At 42.5% G+C, this 18,762-nt stretch overlaps 1 protein-coding gene and 1 long non-coding RNA gene across 2 annotated transcripts in view; one reads left to right on the forward strand and one right to left on the reverse strand.

Annotated features, from left to right (window-relative positions):
* LOC130086923 (galactose-specific lectin nattectin-like) overlaps window positions 1-18,762 on the forward strand; it is a 246,226-nt gene that overhangs the window by 80,215 nt on the left and 147,249 nt on the right. The window lies entirely within an intron of this gene.
* On the reverse strand, window positions 2,424-6,452 carry LOC130086948 (uncharacterized). The gene is made up of 4 exons (XR_008807285.1): window positions 6,387-6,452; window positions 6,228-6,285; window positions 2,768-2,812; window positions 2,424-2,670 (listed from the first exon to the last, which is right to left on the reverse strand). It is a non-coding gene; the product is annotated as an uncharacterized LOC130086948 (long non-coding RNA).

An 18,762-nucleotide genomic window follows, 5' to 3' on the forward strand; every position in this document is an offset into this window, starting at 1 on the left:
CGTAAAACACAGAGAAGTGACATTGGGGATGGAGAAACCCACCCAAATTAACTTCTGTTTAACAGGCGTATGATAATTTGGGTAAATGTGTAAGCTACATGCTTTTATAATAAATTATCTATCTATCTATCTATCTATCTATCTATCTATCTATCTATCTATCTATCTATCTATCTATCTATCTATCTATCTATCGTTCGTAATAATGTATGATTTGCAAAAATGAAAACTGCTGCTTAGATGAGAGAATCAAAGTGTATGCGCGTTGTGCACACGCTACATTGATTATGGCCAAGCATGCGCCCTTAAAATAGCATAATGAACAACGCGCAACGCGCCACTGACTTTAGACTAGTTTTTTTCTGGTCAGTGGCGCAATTGTTTTATAGAACAGCAAAATAGCATGAGGGAAAGTTTGCGCCGGAACACGCCTCCTCTTTGCGCTGAACCGCCCTGGGGAGCGCAAGTGTATTTCTTAGTTAACCGACGTGCGTCTGTGGAGGGAAAAGTCCGCTTTGCGCGGGTGCAAAATAGGAATGATACATGCGTCAGTGTACAAAGTCATTTGCGCCGAGTGCAAGATAGGGCCCCTTGTCTGTAATTGCCATAATGTGTGATATCTTCTGTCCAGAAGCACCACCTTTGCTGCTGAAAATCTTGTGTAGATTAACAGTGTATCTGTCCAGCTGGCCCAAGAACTTTGACAGAAGTGGTACAGTTGTTATCCGCATGAATTCTGCATTTATCTAAAAAAAAAGAAAAAAAATTGAAATAAAGATAGGCATTAAATATAGGCCTACTGTGGAGGAATTTATAGTAATTTACAATTTATTCTTGTGTAAATATCAATAAAACTTACTTCATTTACTGTGAACAGTGCAGGCCACCTGCTTTGTAAATCAGACACGATTGCCAAGTCTTCAACCAACTCTTGTCGTCTATAGGAGAAGGTCAATTGCATTTTTTTCCTTAATGACTGCCTCATTATTTTTCTTTTTCACTTCAGTTAAGAAAGCAATTCTTTCCTTCTCCATGCTCTCTGCTGTTTCTCCTTTTGGGAGACAAGGAAGGAAATTTACCTCAGCCTTTCTTGGCTTTTTGATGTTTGATGCTGCTTTACCCTGACCTTTACGCTTGTTCCTAAGAGAATTCACAGAAATTTCAGGGTGTCCAATCTTGCTGAGTTTTGAGCGAAAATTAGACATCTTAATATTTATCAGAGCTTCAGCAGCCTGATCAAGTTGACTATCAGTGGGGTATGCTGCATACCTAAAGATCTCCTCAGCCATGCCTTCAAGAATGTCCGATCTTAGTTTTGGAGGTGGAATAAGTAGCATTCCACTGTTGCTGAACTCTGTGTCAGCTCTTTGAAGCTGAATTTCAGCAGAACATGAAAATCGAGGAACTACAAAAACCTGAGGTCAAAAACCGGTTCTTGACTCGGGAGACGCAACTATGACAGTCTCTGCGCTGCTGCAAAACGAGTCATCAGATAAATTGACTTCCTGGACTGAGTCAATAGCACATGTGTTAACATCTCTCATGTCAGGAGTCTCAGAGCTACATGTTGAACCGGGTGAAGTAACAGTAATGGTGGAGCAGGCAGGTGCATCAGGTGCAGTCTTTTGCATGCTGGAGTCATCAGTTGATAGAAAATTTTAGACGTATTGATTTTAGACGTCACCAGCCGACTCCTGAAAAGACCTTTATAGATGGAAAAGAGGTTGAAATTGTTGAGTCGTACAAGTATCTGGGAATTATCATTGACAACAAGTTGACCTTTGAACAAAACACAGAAATGTTGAGTAAGAAAAGTCAGCAACGTCTTTTTTGTCTGAGAAAGCTGGCTAAGTTTCAAGTTGACAGATCGCTGATGACATTGCTTTATAAATCTTTTATTGAATCAATTTTTACTTTTTCATGTATTTGCTGGTATGCTTCTCTTAGTTTAAAGCGGAAAAACACATTAGAAATGGTACATAAAGTTAGCAGTAAAATCATCGGGATTCAGCAGATAAAACTAACTGAACTATACAATAGACATGCACTTAAAAAGGCAGAATCTATCATGTCTGATAGTTCTCATCCCTTGCATGTAGAATTTAAGATGCTGCCATCTGGTTCTCGCTTCAGTCAGCCACTAGCCAAAACAAACAGATTTAAATTCTCCTTTGTACCCTCTGCGATCTCTCTGCTTAACTCCGTAAAGAATAGGTAATGTCTGCACATAAGACATACTTGAACTTAAATGTTAAATGTTGTGGTGTTATTTTTATTTTTTATCTGTCTGATCCTGTATTTGAATTGATGTTTGATGTTGTCATGTACTGCATGTTAATTTATTTGGCTACTGCAGCAAAACTAATCGCCCCTCGGGGACAAATAAAGGTCTTGAACTTGAACTTGAACTTGAACTTGAAAAATCAGTTTCAGGGTATCCCTGTCTTCAATTTGACTGGTTGACATGAGATTCATGTATTCATTTCCAAAGTCCTTATCTTTGTACTGGAGCCTGAACTTTTGCTTCACCCCAAAAAACAGTCATTATTTCAAGGACAAGGTCATCCACAGACTTTGGGATTCCTGTCTTAAGTGCAAGTTTTCTTGCATCGTCATCCCCACCAAAAACAATCCTCAGGATGGCCGGACTTGACATTTTTCTCTACTTTTCTAAAAGAGGAAACAAAGCAGAAAAAAACATTCATCAGTAATACAATTTTTAGCATTGTTACTTGTATTAAATAAAAACACTTATTAAACAGTTTACCTTAGATGAGGATGTGCCTCTTCAGGGTTACCATTCGTCTTCCTCCTACCATATAATCATATAGTGGATAAGCATCAGTTAGCTGTTCAAGATCAACCAGGGCAACCTCTCTATCAGGAGAGACAGTCAACTGAAAAGCTCTAAAATGTTCTTGATACCATGCACACAGTATCTTCACAACAAAATTCAAACTGCTTTTGACGATACACATTTGAAGAATTTCGGCAAACTCTGGCAGGCCACCAGCTGACCCAAAGGAAATGAGCATACCAGTTCTATAATTGATCCCATTGTTAGTGACATTTTTTGCAAGATGGACCTCATTAATTCCTGGATATTTCTGTCTCAAATCTGCTACTACTTCCTTGTTTAACCCTCTGGGGTCCTTCGGCCCAAATGGACCCGAAGCATTTAAATATTTTTTATTTAAAAATCATAGCTTTATCGGAATGGTCCGAAATTTGGTGACTTTGTTGGTACTTGGTATATGAACACCCAAAAAAATTGGGGACAGGATTTGAATAGTCTAAGTAGTTGTAAAAAAAATAGTCACACTCAGGACCTTCGGGTCCAAATGGACCCGCATAGGAAATGAATGGGAAATTGGCAAAAGTGTGAAAATACAGAGTTTTTTTGTGTGTACAATCTACAAATCAGCCACGATCCAGAAAAAAAGCACACAGCAGTGAAGGGGTGAATCTATAAAACATCAAGAGTGCAAAACAGACACATCCACACACACACACACACACACACACACACACACACACACACACACACACACAAACACACTTTTATACACATACACACTAATAAATTCAGATTACATATGGGTTTTGAATTTTTTAAATGCTCAGTTTGTCCACCAGATGGCATCCATCTCATTTCAAAAATTGCTTTCATGAGGCCTAGGCTTGACTCTAAAATGAAATACAGCTTTAAAAAAAAAATAAAAAAAAATAAAACATTTTCTATTATATTCAATGGGGAAAAAAATGGGTCATAATTATTGCATTAATATTAATTATAAATCAGTTTTATATTTGAAATTATCTCAAAACACCAAAAAAGAAAAGAAAAAAAGAAAAGTAAAAAAAAAAAAATGATGATTTTTTTTTTTATAAATATTAATCCCACCCTTCCGGCCCATTTGGACCCGAATGTCCTGAGTGTGACTCTGAAATGAAGGACCCCAGAGGGTTAAGACATCCACAGGAAGTGTGGAGACACGTGTAACTTCTAGTGTGAACTTCTTAAGCCTACAGGAATGGATTTGATAAGCAATCATTTGCTGGTGTTTGGCAGCCAGTGTGAGCATTATGTTTCTGAAACAATTTGTGTGGCGAGCAACTTTCTTAAAGAAACTATGTTTCGCCTCAAATCTCATAGTCCACTGCCCAACAAGAGGTCCAAAAGATTTAATCATTTGCGGATAGTGTTCCACATAATGATGTTTTGGTAACAGTCGTGCTGGAAAAAGTTCAACAAATCTGTGTCTGTGCTCTGTAATTTTGCTGTTTAAGTAGGCTATCGTTTCTTCGTTATGAATGGGGGCGACAGCAAGCTCAACTATTTCTTTTAAATCAAGAAGTACAAGCCAGCCTGGCTCAGACTCTGGTATCAAGTCTCCAATAATGAATGGAAGCAATCTCTGTAAATTCCAATTTTCATGTGCATTACCTCCAATGTTCCTCTTTGAGGCATATGTACACGGAATAATGTGAGGTCTATTGGTTCTATCACCCCACTTATAGGGAAAGTTCAAGATCAATGTGTTCAGAGTCTCAAGAGATAGATACTTCTTAGAAACAAATTCTCTTAAACAGAGTGCAAGTTCCACTGGCACAATGCCCTCAAATAGGTCATGCACAATATCAGGAGGGTAGCCTTGAGTTACATGAAAGTGAGATAATTTCTCTGTTAACACACACCCCCTTTTTACTCCACAAATTATGGCAGAGTTTTCCTTTGCAGATGTAACATGTGCATCATGAATTTCCTTTGTTCTAAGGGCAAAATCCCCAGTCTGAACAGATTCAGCCTGGATCTCCAATCTCTTCCCTACACAAAACCTGCAAAAGTACTCACCAGAGAAGCTTTCTATGAAGCCTGCTAAACCGTGGGCCCCTAGATTATCTGCAATGACAGACTGGACTGTACCTTTCACAAACCGTCCAAGTTCTGGAACATAAACACAATGACTCTCTAAAGTAATCAATTCCTGTAAAAGGGGCTCTAAAATTGTGTCATATCCATATAACTTTACATGTTCACTCTTGCATAAAACTGCCAAATAGATAGATAAAAACTGTTAAATTGGATCCAGGTGGCAAGTTATTCAAAATCCAATAGACCCCACAAAGTTTGTGATTCTTACGTGAGGTTCCAAGAGGGTTACAGAGCTCAAAATCATCAATGTACAATGATAAAGATATTTTCAATTCCTCTCCACTAAAAAAAGAGTTTTCCTTGCAATAAAGACCATCTCTTATGGACCTAAACTGCTGTTCTTTCTCTACCCCTGAATCAGTTGTCTGTCTCTCGTGGTCATCAGTAACAGACTTTAAAATATTACTGCAACTAAACAGCAGCTGTAGAGAAGGCAAAATAGGTATATACTGATAGGTCTTTCTAGTCTTATGATCAAGAATAAACTCAACTGGCTCTACAACACTTACACGCTCCTTGTAGAACTGCTTCCGCTTAAAAGCTGTGGCAAGAGGACCACCTTTTTCTATGGCTTTAACCAAGGGATTTGACCTGCCCACTGCTTCAGTAAGCTCTTGAATGACAGACTCGTCAATTTCTATGTTGTGATTTCTAAGAATGTCAGAAATTATGTCACAAGTGCCTGGAATTGATGCTGATGTTAATGAATAATGTAGTTCTTGAAGTAATTCATCAACTGCTGTGGCTGGGACATGCAAAATGTTTTCCAACTTTAATAAAACAAGGGCAATATTCAGCACACTTGCCTTGGAAATATCTTCATCATTATTATCATCATTGCATGATTCTAACAAAGTTTCTGTTGAACATGAGGGAAAATCAATTGGAGGACTTGCTGACTCCTGACAGTCTGTTGTGATTGTGACAACATTTAATTTAAAGTCAGTTAGACCATGAGGATTGTGCTTCCTATTTCTGTGTGTATGAAAGGTACTATAAATGTTACTTTTAAATGTACATCCTTTAAACACACAAGTCACAGTTTCGCAAATGTTCATTTACATGACTGAAATAATCTCTTTCATTTGACTTAATGCACGCACACAGCTGACATGAAAAGGTGGCTAACTGTTGATTTGGAGATGACTGATCACGGTGGGCACGGTATATATGACTTAGGAGATTATTCCATGATTTAAAAGTGCAAGGACAATTACTGTATACACAAGGATGCCTGAACCTCGCCACAAAATGTCCATGTTTAAGCTTAGAATGTTTCAATAACTCGTACCTACTGGATAATTCTGTTCCACACACTTTACATTGCCACATTCCCAAAACTCACATATCTGGAATTCAAAAAGAGAGAGAAAACAACAGACATCACACTTTTGCAAAGAAATTAAACAAGTCAAGTTTAATTTTATTACAAAGAAAAAAATATACATACCGTAATTGAGTGATTGTGGCAAACCGGAGCCAGAAATGTTTGAATAGTGTCACATGGATGTGGACTCTGAAATAGCAAAGACATATAAAGTTATTTTTTTTTTATTTTTTTTTTTTATATAATTTCAACTCAGCATGAAAAAAAAAGCATATTCCACTTAATGGAATCCTATAAACTTTTGCATGTAGATAACTTCATATACGGTCGATTAAGTATGTTTGTGCAACGTTTTGGCATATTCAAAGGATTTTTCAAGCAAAGTAAAATAATAATAATAATAATAATTCATCACATTTATATAGCGCTTTTCTGGACACTCAAAGCGCTTCACATAGAAGGGGGGAATCTCCTCAACCACCACCAATGTGCAGCATCCACCTGGATGATGCGACGGCAGCCATATTGCGCCAGAACGCCCACCACACACCAGCTTACTGGTGGAGAGGAGACAGAGTGATGAAGCCAATTGGTATATATATATATGGGGATGATTAGGAGGCCATGAAGGACAGAGGCCACTGAGCAAATTTGGCCAGGATGCCGGGGTTACACCCCTACTCTTTCGAAAGACATCCTAGGATTTTTTGTGACCACAGAGAGTCAGGACCTCGGTTTAACGTCTCATCCGAAGGACGGTGCTCAATTTACAGTATAGTGTCCCCGTCACTACACTGGGGCGTTATGACCCACACAGACCACAGGGTGAGCGCCCCCTGCTGGCCTCACTAACACCTCTTCCAGCAGCAACCTGGTTTTCTCAGAAGGTCTCCCATCCAGGTACTAACCAGGCTCAGCCCTGCTTAGCTTCAGTGGGCAACCAGTCTTGGGCTACAGGGTGATATGGCTGCTGGCAAAATGTAGGCCTAACACCACAAATAGGGCCATAGTGACACATAAACAGAGAAGGGGCATATAAGCTGGATCGCTACCAATCAATGAAAATGTATAATTATGTGTGCTGCAACAATGCAAAGACAAAGTATTGAGACACTTGTTAAAAAGAGATACCAAACCTGGACCCCATATCATTTGGACAAAATGAAGGTTTGAGCTTGGTGCTCACATCCTTTAGTGTCTGGAGGTTGATAGGATCAAAAACATCCCAAAAACAAGTAGTAGGTGACACGAATGGCGGGAGAGTTAAGTTAGGACAAACACTTAGTCTTAATTTAGTGATTTTGTTCACAAAAAAATCTCTGGAAATCTTCACATAGAGCATCAGAGGCAACAGATAGTTTAGAAGAAGTATTTATAACAGACTGAATGACTGAAAACAAGACCTTAGGGTTAGAGTGGTTGGATTCAATTAAGTTAGAGAAATATGCAGCTTTAGCTGACTTAGCAGCCTTCTGGTATGCTGTCAGAGCGTCTTTGAACAAATGGAAGGAGACAACTTGCCTGTCTCGTTTCCATTTGCGTTCGGCCGTTCTACAAATTTGTCTTTGATGACGAGTGTCAGAGTTTTGCCACAGATTAGAGTTTGGTTTGGATATGTGAGGCTTGAGAGGAGCAGTCGCGTTTGCTACCTTAAGCCAAGCAGAATTTAAAAGGCTGAAATGTTGATCCGCATCCAGGTCAGATAATTGTTGGTCCAAGTCCAAGTGTGAGCATGGTTCAGCAAAGCACAGGTCGAAGTTAGTGCTGAACTGTGGAGAGTAGACCCGCGACATAACAGGTTGTCACGAGACACACACACACACAAGAGACGTGAGATTAGTGATGTTAGGTCTGACACCGACGCTCCGAAGCTTGCTTCAAACTCGATCGGTCCTTGCAATGAACCACTGCTTCGGAGCTTGTATCATTACGTCACTAGTCACGTGAAAATGACGTCTGAAGCAAACACACTGCTTCACTCCTGTAGTGAACCACCTGACTGCTTTGACAGCCCGATCCAGTGTTGACAGATTTGAAACCTGGCGGCTGTATTTCTTATAAAAGTGAAGCCAAACCATGGCAACACCGTGGGTTGTAGTAGTCAGTGTTTGGATTGGCGTTATTGTTGAGGAGATTGGATTTAATTTTTTATTATTAATTAGAGAACATATGAACATTGTTACATAAAAACATGCATCAAAGACAGAAACTTCAAAAACCCTCTGCTACATTATACAAGTACAACCAGTTACACAAGCACCTCCTTTTCAACATACAAAAATATCAGTCCCACCAGTTAAGTTATAGAGTTCTCCTTCCTACAGCTAAACAAGATAAAGCTTTCACACATGATACTGCCCTGCTAAAAAAAACTATAGAAAACATTACAGAAATTCTATTGGATTTAATGGTTTACATTATGGAATTTTATTGGTTTTCATAGGAATTGTATTGGTTGTAATGGGAATTATAGTGGTCTCTGTGTGTCTCTACTGATATGTGTTGGGTTATATTGGTAGGGGCATTAAATCCTTGTCACGATTGGCCATGCACTCCCTGGGTTATCACGGACTACATTTCCCATCATGCATCTCCCTGGACTGATTACACCATACACCTGCACTGTGCTGATTACACACACCTGCATCTCATTCACACACACATATAAACCACTTCCACTCACTACACCATTGTGAAGTCTTGTATTTGCCACGGCCTACATCTCTGAGCGTTTATATTCCTTAGTTTTCCTGGTTTCCTGATCCCTGCCTGTTCTCCTGGTCTCCGTGTTTCTGTCTGCTGCCTGCCTCGACCCCTGCCTGATATTGTTGCTGAGCCTGGATCTTCCCTGTTTACCAGTTTGTGTTTACTGCATTCTCTCTGTCTACTTATTGTGAATAAAGTTACTGCACATGGATCCGAACGTCTTCGACCCTTCGTTACAGAAGACTTCACCACCACAGGATCCAGCAGCCTTGTATGCTCTCCAGTCAGCCAATGCAGGTCCACTCGCTGTACACCAGGACCCGCTGAGCAAACTGTGTTCAATTTATCAGTTTAATCGCATCATTGAGGAGTATGTGGAGGAGTTTCTTTTTTATAGTCATCTTGTTCCTGGCGATGATTCAATGATTAAAGACTGTTTCTGGAGTGGACTAGACCCGGACATTAGAATAAATTTACCAGAGGAAGACCCCAGCTGGACCCTGGCACGGTATATTGACTCTGTCCTGGAGTTTTGTGGATCCCCCTTCACCGTAGGGAAGGTGGAGGAGGATGTTATCATGACCGCACTGCCTGAGAATCTTCTCGTCACTTCAGCCGTCAAGCCAGCCATGGCATCGGTCTATGGGTGTCCAGGACTGATGTCCACCGTGGCACAGCTGCCGCTGATGTCAGTGCGGAGGGCCCAGAAGGCCGTCATTCTAGGGTCCCGTCTCCCAGAGCCTGTCCAGCCAGAGCCTGTCCAGCCAGAGCCTGTCCAGCCAGAGCCTGTCCAGCCAGAGCCTGTCCAGCCAGAGCCTGTCCAGCCAGAGCTTCACGTCAGCCACGTCCAGCCAGAGCTTCACGTCAGCCACGTCCAGCCAGAGCTTCACGTCAGCCACGTCCAGCCAGAGCTTCACGTCAGCCACGTCCAGCCAGAGCTTCACGTCAGCCACGTCCAGCCAGAGCTTCACGTCAGCCACGTCCAGCCAGAGCTTCACGTCAGCCACGTCCAGCCAGAGCTTCACGTCAGCCACGTCCAGCCAGGGACCGTCCAGCCAGAGACCGCCCATGCTTCTCTGGAGGACACTGTGCTCATTGTGGGGTCCATGGCTGTTTTGTGTTTATGGGCAGCACACGCATCCGATACAGCCCATGAACCCAGCACCAAGCCCTCTTCGCCGCTGGTTCCGTCCAGCACCAAGTCCTCTTCGCCGCTGGTTCCGTCCAGCACCAAGCCCTCTTCGCCGCTGGTTCCGTCCAGTACCAAGGCCTCTTCGCCGCTGGTTCCGTCCAGCACCAAGCCCTCTTCGCCGCTGGTTCCGTCCAGCACCAAGCCCTCTTCGCCGCTGGTTCCGTCCAGCACCAAGCCCTCTTCGCCGCTGGTTCCGTCCAGCACCAAGCCCTCTTCGCCGCTGGTTCCGTCCAGCACCAAGCCCTCTTCGCCGCTGGTTCCGTCCAGCACCAAGCCCTCTTCACCGCTGGTTCCGTCCAGCACCAAGGCCTCTTCGCCGCTGGTCCAGTCCAGTACAGAACCGCCTCCATCACTGGTTCTGTCCAGTCCAGAGCCCTCGCTTCACGTCACGCCTGCCGAGCCAGACCTTCACATCACGCCTGCCGAGCAAGAGACTGTTCACGTCACGTCTGCACAGCCAGAGACTGTCCACGTCACGTCTGCACAGCCACCGCCCTGGCCGCCCGAAGGGTCGTCACCGCCCTGGCCGCCCGAAGGGTCGTCACCGCCCTGGCCGCCCGAAGGGTCTTCTCCGCCGTGGCCGCCCGAAGGGTTTTCACTGCCTGGTCCGCCCTGGCCATCTGAACTGCCTGCTCCGCCCTGGCCGCCGGCACAGCCTGGTCCGCCCACGCTCCACGACCCAGGTCCGCTATTGCGGTGCCCTGGTCCCGTTCCCCTGCACGGACCTGGCCCTCCATCCCTCCCCCAGGACCACCTCCGCTTCACCACCCTCCTGAACTGTTGTGTTTTTTTTTTATTTTTGTTTCGTTTTTGTTTTTGAGCGTCTGGAAGCCGCTCTTAAAGGGGGGGCTCTGTCACGATTGGCCATGCACTCCCTGGGTTATCACGGACTACATTTCCCATCATGCATCTCCCTGGACTGATTACACCTGCACTGTGCTGATTACACACACCTGCATCTCATTCACACACACATATAAACCACTTCCACTCACTACACCATTGTGAAGTCTTGTATTTGCCACGGCCTACATCTCTGACCGTTTATATTCCTTAGTTTTCCTGGTTTCCTGATCCCTGCCTGTTCTCCTGGTCTCCGTGTTTCTGTCTGCTGCCTGCCTCGACCCCTGCCTGATATTGTTGCTGAGCCTGGATCTTCCCTGTTTACCAGTTTGTGTTTACTGCATTCTCTCTGTCTACTTATTGTGAATAAAGTTACTGCACATGGATCCGAACGTCTTCGACCCTTCGTTACAATCCTAATGGAATATGTCCCAAACACACTACAAAAAAGAAATTCTTTTATTTTATACTTTTATTTATTCTTTTATATTTTATTCTATTATCATTTTAATAGAAACCATTAGAATTTCTGTGATGGTTTCCAACTTTTTTTTAAGCTGGTCTGATCTTCTGTCTTTGTCTAAAGAAATAATTACACACACACATTATGCTTAATGTTTTATTATCAAGGTGAACACATGAAATTCATCAGTATCTGTAAAATTCACCTACATAAATGAGTTTCACAGCACTAACACTGTTTCAGCTTTGATCGCCTCGGTAAACACGTAATAAACGGGGCGTTAACATAAGCCTACTGGCATTTTATGGTTGTCAGCTTTGTTACATTACATTTACTTCACCAGGAGATGGTGCTGCAATTTCTCTCTGAATGAAGCTTCGAGTAATGAACCATTTTCGACACAATTGTATCAGAAAGCAATAATGCTTCGAAACGCTTCATTTGGCCATCACTACGTGAGATCCAAAAGCAGTATTTAATAAAGGGTAATCCGTACTCACAACGGTCCAGGCAAGGGTCAAAATCCATATGAGCAATCCATACACGAGAAAGAAGACAAGAACTCAGTGGTGTAACGAATAACAAGGACTCCGTGACAAACACTGAACAGACAGGGTATATATACACACAGAACTAACAAGGTGACGGGAAACAGCTGTGTGCAATGATCAGATGAGTGGCAGAACAGAATGCTGGGAAATGTAGTCTAATGTGAATGACACCGTGAGAACGAGGACCGTTCTGCCGGGAGCAGAGGCCAACACTGCGGAGATCAGCCCGAGTGACAGGACTCAGATGTAGGGGGAAAACAGGACGAAGACATCGATAAACCGCATCCCGCGGGTGCCAGGCAGCAGTGCTGCGCCGAAGCAAACTGCCAGCTTGTAAAAGAGTCTTCAGTTTCGTGATGTAACCTCTGTGTGTTCCTCCTTTCCTCCTTCGCTTTCCCCGCGCGGTGGTTAGTGGCCACCAGCAGATATCGTGCAGGCGGATCGGTCGGGGAGGCTCGTCCGAATTGTGTAGGGGGCAGCCCACGTCCACGGTGTATAAGTTCGTAAGTGAATCGCCAACAGAGATACGGATGTCTAGGAGAGCTTGACGGGCATATACTAGCCGCAAACAGCAGATAAACGACAGATCAGACAGGCAGAGAAGAAAACACAAGAGCAACAGACGGCAAGCCAAACACACAGGCGCCATCTTGTCGGTCGACAAGTTAATCAACTCTAATCAACAAGCCTTAACTCATCAGTAATGATAAAACACTCTTTTCCAGAGGTTAATGACACACATTCGGACAGAGCAACTCCTCTAAACTCGCACTTACCAAGATATAAAGTGCAATCACCATCAAATACATACATCTATGAACTGTTCATATTTCTTATTCATATCTTTTCTCTAAAAAGATTTACAATTTAAATTATATTTTAAACCTTACTTTTCCTTTAGCTTTTATCTAATTCTTTTCATGGCCTCTTAACTAGTTTCAAAACATGTTTGTTCATTATTCATTTGATTTTAGAAAAGTCAGCTGTGTTGGTTTTGATTCATTATCATTAGATTGTTTCAGCTTGCTTTGGCTGAATGAAAGCCTCCAACAGCCTCCTATGACTGTATGGCTTTTCAACAGCCTCCTATGACTGTAATTTAGACAGAATGTAAATTCCTTACATTAATCTTTAAACATTGTTACTCAGACTTTTCTTAAATCTACAAAAAACTGTCTTCATCTTTAGCCATCACCATGTCTTAACGACCTACAGTAGCCAAAACCATGTTATATACATATTTGTTCTAAATCAACTTCTATACATTTTTCCTTGCCCATAAGGCAACCAATACATAAAAGTTTTGGTCTGTATGTTAATGAAGTTGAAACATCCCATTGTCTGATAAGATTCTCTATGTCCCACACTCAGTCCCATTCTACAAATTGACTAGCATTTGTTCAGGATGTGTTCAACCCAAATGGTGAAGAAACAAAATAACTTCACTTCCTTCATCTCTTATGATAGTTAAGCCATTTTGGGGATGAGCTCATTCTAAAGTATATTTGGGAGTGGACTCTGGGTCGAGGCAGACTACAATTTGTTATAGTCCCCTCTCTCTGATGCTCTTGGCCCAAAGTAGCATCGCGTCCACTTTCTTCGCACAGATAACACCTCCACAACCTGGTGTGACAGGTGCCCCAGTGGTGATGAAACCCTGGCTTGGGTTGTTCCCCTATGGCCCTCTGAGAATCGTACCCGTCGTTGAGAAATTCATCCAGCGTGCGCACTGGTTACAGCTCCATCCAATTTGGCAGAATTATCAAAGAGACTCTTCTAAAATTTGGCAATATGATATACAAACTTTTTTCTTGGGTGTGGGTGAGACGACATTCAAGAAGCATCACAGCCAGTAGGAGTGTCCTAAAACAACAACAACAACAGTATTTAATCAAATCAATCTATTAAACATCCTCAGCAAAATCGCAATGCTTAGATTATACTCAGAGAATTTTTCTCTGAGTTAGTTATCACAACCGTCTATTCGGTGTAATCTACATCTGTAGCCTAGAGCCATCGGTCCTGAAAGGTGGAGACTAAAAATGAGACAAAGAAGTTACTGGTCCTAAAATAAACTAATCAAAAATGTCACTTCTATCGTATAAGGTCTGCATTATTTTAAAGACTTCTTTAAAGTCATTCAGTTTCATATTTACAACATTCAAATACAAATTGCCCTCTGAATGGCAATGATTTATTTTAACATCTTAATGAGAGAGACTCTGTGTTATTCAGGACTTGGTACTTTTGCACTTTCATAAACTTCTAACATCAGACTTTTTATCTTTTTAACTCTAGCCCAGCATAATGCATGTTTTTCATAAATTACATGTATTTTCAATACAAGCATACTTTTTTTTTTTTTTTTTTTCTTGCCTATGCAGGGAATTTAGATATTACAATTTTCAACTCAGATAGAGTGTCTGTCGTGCTGGCAGTTTCAGCCTCACACACACACACCAGATTCAGATTTGCAAATTGTTTCAGCCAAACCACAAGCTTATCTTCTAAAATCAACATCAGCTTCTAGTCCTTTCTCGGTCAACACTAACAAGCTTTTGTTTAATCAAATGCATTTTTAACACATTTCACATCTAGCAACTGTTAATCCCCTAATACTGCTTATTTTATCTTTATAAAAATGATAATGTTTCAAATTTCATCAAAATTTTAGTTGTCAGTTTCTCAATTATCATAGTTTAATACCTGACTTCCATGTTTTCTTTTCTAAGAGTTTACCAGTCTTCAATTAGCAATACTTTTAAAAGTATTTTGCAACTCATTTCTTTATCTGTCTTTTCCCCTAATCCCCAGTGAGACCAGATCTATCGTTTTTTAGAAATGCAATTTAATTGTGGGACGCTCAACCTCCCTTCTTGGGCGTTTTACTGTTCTCACCCCTGTGAAGTTAACCCCAATTTGCACCTTCAATGATAAAAAAATATGGCAATCTATTCTTCAATACCTTTGTTTTCACAATATTAATACAATAAAGCACATTCATATCATTATTTTAATCATTATTTTATCATTAAAATATAGAATTTTTCCTGTTTTACTTGATAAAACTTTTCATACCATTTCAGCTTAGTTTGATTTAACAGGCGTTCATAAATAGTTCCATGAATTATATATTTCCCTACATTCCAGTTCCTTACCAATACTTTCTACATTCTTCATTTCTACATTCTGATTCTTTTCATTTTGCTTCGATCCAACAACTCACTGTGTGGAAAAATTTGTATTTTGCTTACATCTATCCGGCATGGAAATTCTTTCTTTTCTTACATTGAGTTTTCTACTATATTTCTTCTCAATCTTTCTCTACATGCCAGTTCCTTCTGTATCCTCTCCTTTCTTTCTCTACATGCCAGTTCCTTCATTATCTAACTGCTCAAAATTTCAGCATTCACAACATAGCTCAAAACACACAACGATTTACAAGCAGATTCTTCATTTCAGATAGCATAGTTTAAATCAGTATAGGCCTACATGTCTGTGCTTGCGTGTTAGTAAAAAAAAAAATGGCACTTCCCTTTCGTGTGGAAAAACTCGCATTTTCCGCTCCGAACCAGACCCTCTCCTGCTCTCTGTTGCTCCTGTTTTTAATCCGACTTCAAATTCGGACACCTATTGCTCCAATGCCCGTCTCTCTTGCACCGCTGCTCGCGCTTGTGCGTCTCGTGCTGCTTTTTGTACTGGTCTTCGGATCGGAGAGCAGTCGAGATCGTAGTTCAGTTTCAGGGCTCTCAGTACAAAGACACTCTTGGTTTCATTTTGGAAAACTGATGTGTAAAAATGATCTAGGTTTTTTGTTAGATGACCCCATTTTGGCTGAATCTCCTCTCTTGGATTTTTCCTTTCGACGCGCGTCTAATAATCTGTCAAAATGTCTTCAAGAGACCGGTTCTGTCACCTTGGACCGACAAGGGTAGCAAATTTGCTCTGTAATTACGATCTACTATTTTTCCAGAAAATATCTGCTGTACAGGCCCCCTTCGCTCTGAGCTTGAGATAAAGGCTCTATTGCCCTTTTGCTCAATAAGGTCGCTATTTCGGCTCGAAGTAGGTGTGTACTTCTGTTTTCACCGTAGATTCGACGCACGCCGTGCTGCGGCGAGGGCGTTGAGCAAACTGCAGCGAATAGCCTCTTTTTATAATGTTCAGCACCCAATTCGAAACCCCGGGAAGCTGTGTCCACACGTTTGCGTGGATGGCTAGGGGTAGAATGGGTTTTGGGCTCTGATCGTAACATAGTGACAACACGGGAGCTTTTGTGCGCTGTAACACGGGCACTGTGTACAGGTAGAGGGCGCGCCTGAAATGGCGTGCAGCCTGGCCGCGCTCGCTTTCATTATAGCAGTTCGCTGTGTGAGAGTGAGAGGGGCGAGCCCCGTGGGGCTTAACATGTCTCTGAGTGAATGTGGACGCGGCGAGGCGGGCACATTCACAGCACTGAAAATACCGTCTGCTTGAGCTGACTGTAAATGTGTTAGTTTCGTTTTTACAGAAACCTTGTGACATGTAGTGTGTAGTGTTGGTGGGCACTGAGGCGTGGGCACGTTCACTACACTTAATGCACAATCGACATGAGCCGATTTTATTTCTGCGAGTCCTGTATTGTGGTGGGCTGTGTCTGGGTCTAGAAATGGGCACTGTTTTGTGGGCATTTTTATTACACTCAGAACACCTTCGGCCGAAGCCAGGACACCAGAAAAAACATTCTTTTTGTGAATTATCTGGGTCGCCATAAAAACAGCGTTTGTGTGCAGGCAAGCGGGCCGTGATACCGACTTGTTTACTGCTGAATACACTGGGACAGTCACAATTCGGCCAGTAGAGCGAGAGCGCGGTCTCTGATCCCGGGCCTGTCGGCACTGTGCAGCGGCGGCGGGTGGTGGTGTCTGTGGCTGTGAGCTGCCAGCAGACGGCTGTTTAGTGCGACCTGCTACGGAGCAAGATCACTTCGGGAGGAAGTGCTTCAGGGCCTGTGACGTCTTTTGGACCTCTACGAATCGTTCCGTGAAATCCTTGACGGAGGATCCGAAGAGGCCTGTCGAGGAGATGGGCGCGTCGAGGAACACAGAGCGCTCCGCTTCCGGCATCTCTGACAGCGTCAGCCAAAGGTGTCTCTCGGCGACAACGAGAGAAGCCATAGTCCACCCGATGGCCTGTGCGGCAGATTTTGCAGCGCAAAGGGCCAGGATCCGGGTTGCTGATCACTTCCGGGCCACTTCCTGCCGGGCACTGCAGCGGGCGGGGTTGCAGACTCTGAGAAGAAAGCCAGGCGAGTCCTCAGAGTCACCATCGGCAAAAGCTCTCGCAGTGAGGGCAGCCGCCGTCAGCGAGCGCGAGTGCTGCACGGTCCTCTCCCTGGCAGGAAACGCAGATAACATGGCGGTCCACATTGCTGAGTGGGGCTCGGTACAAGCCGCATGAGGAGGGCATCTTTAGAAAGACGCAGCTCTTTTAGAAAAGTGAGTCGCGGGGGCGAACACACAGTGAGCAGAGTGTAAAGGATATTGACGCCGGATAGCGTAGCAGGAAGCCGCGACTGAAGGCAGCGAGATGAGGCCAACGGCTTCAGAAGATGGCTCGTCCTGCAGAAGGCTTTCTCAACGGCGCGGCTTCTTCACTCAGGATCCAGCGATGCGTGCGCTTCGCTGAAGAGATTAAAAAATCAGTGATATCAGCCCATCGAGCTATATTTATAAGGCTAGGCCACGCCTGCTTTGGCAAGGGCGTGACGCATTGGGCGCAAAGCGCCCCCATTGGACCGTCACCAAAGGGCCGCTCTCGATAGACTGCTGCAGTTGCCGCAGTACAGCCAATAGGCACGCTAAGCCACCTGCATATGCCATGCAGACATAGGCATATGTCTGCATGCTGCCGCAACGCGTTTTGCAATAATTCAAAATTAAGGATAATTTTGTTGGTTTAAATATCTCGGATATTACGCAGTACGAGAGAACCTCTCGTAAGAGAACGTCCCTTAAAAGGCCTGTACCTGAAAAAATATCCTAAACATCTTTAAAAAATATATATCACTGAGTTTGTCATTGGTCTTACAGGCACATGCATTGTGGCATAGACTCCCTATCACAACACAACATCAAGCTTCTGTTAATGCTGTTGGAAAACACTTGTGCGCATGCGAACTTAAATTTGAAAAATAACACCATCTCTCTGCTGCCAAATGCTGTGTGAAGTAGGGAGGAGCAGTGGTTTGCTGTTCTCCAAAGGGAAAAAAAGAAGACATCTGTGGAGCAGACTCTGGAAATTTCTTAAATTTAAGTGAATTCAAACTATTTGCAGGTAAGCAATTATTTCAGTTTTATTGTGGGATTCAGGAAAAGTAAAACATTCAGCAAGTTGTTTCTTTTTTCCTTTAGTCATGTAGCACATCTATTTGCTCAACTTTAAAAATTGTTGTTGTTTTTATATGCTCTCTGAGTCCATACACATGAGGATGGTGTTAAACCATTAAACAAATTCCATTATAAGTTATGAATCACATCAAATACTTAATGCTAAAATAATTAATAACAGTAAAAAGAATTGTAAAAGGTAGTCATAAATGATAGTAAACACAATTAAATGTAATTTAATGATAAAGTAGGTATAAAAAAATATTGCATGCAATTTAATGGTTAAATGATTACAGAAATTTTATTAATTTTAAGATTTTAAATATCTTTGAGATCATTGAATGAAATATTGTAATTTCAAATGAAATCATCTGCC

The sequence above is a fragment of the Rhinichthys klamathensis genome, unplaced genomic scaffold (genome assembly GCF_029890125.1).
Source record: "Rhinichthys klamathensis goyatoka isolate OS25496 unplaced genomic scaffold, OSU_Roscu_1.1 h1tg000103l_1, whole genome shotgun sequence".
In the NCBI taxonomy this organism is placed as follows: domain Eukaryota; kingdom Metazoa; phylum Chordata; class Actinopteri; order Cypriniformes; family Leuciscidae; genus Rhinichthys; species Rhinichthys klamathensis.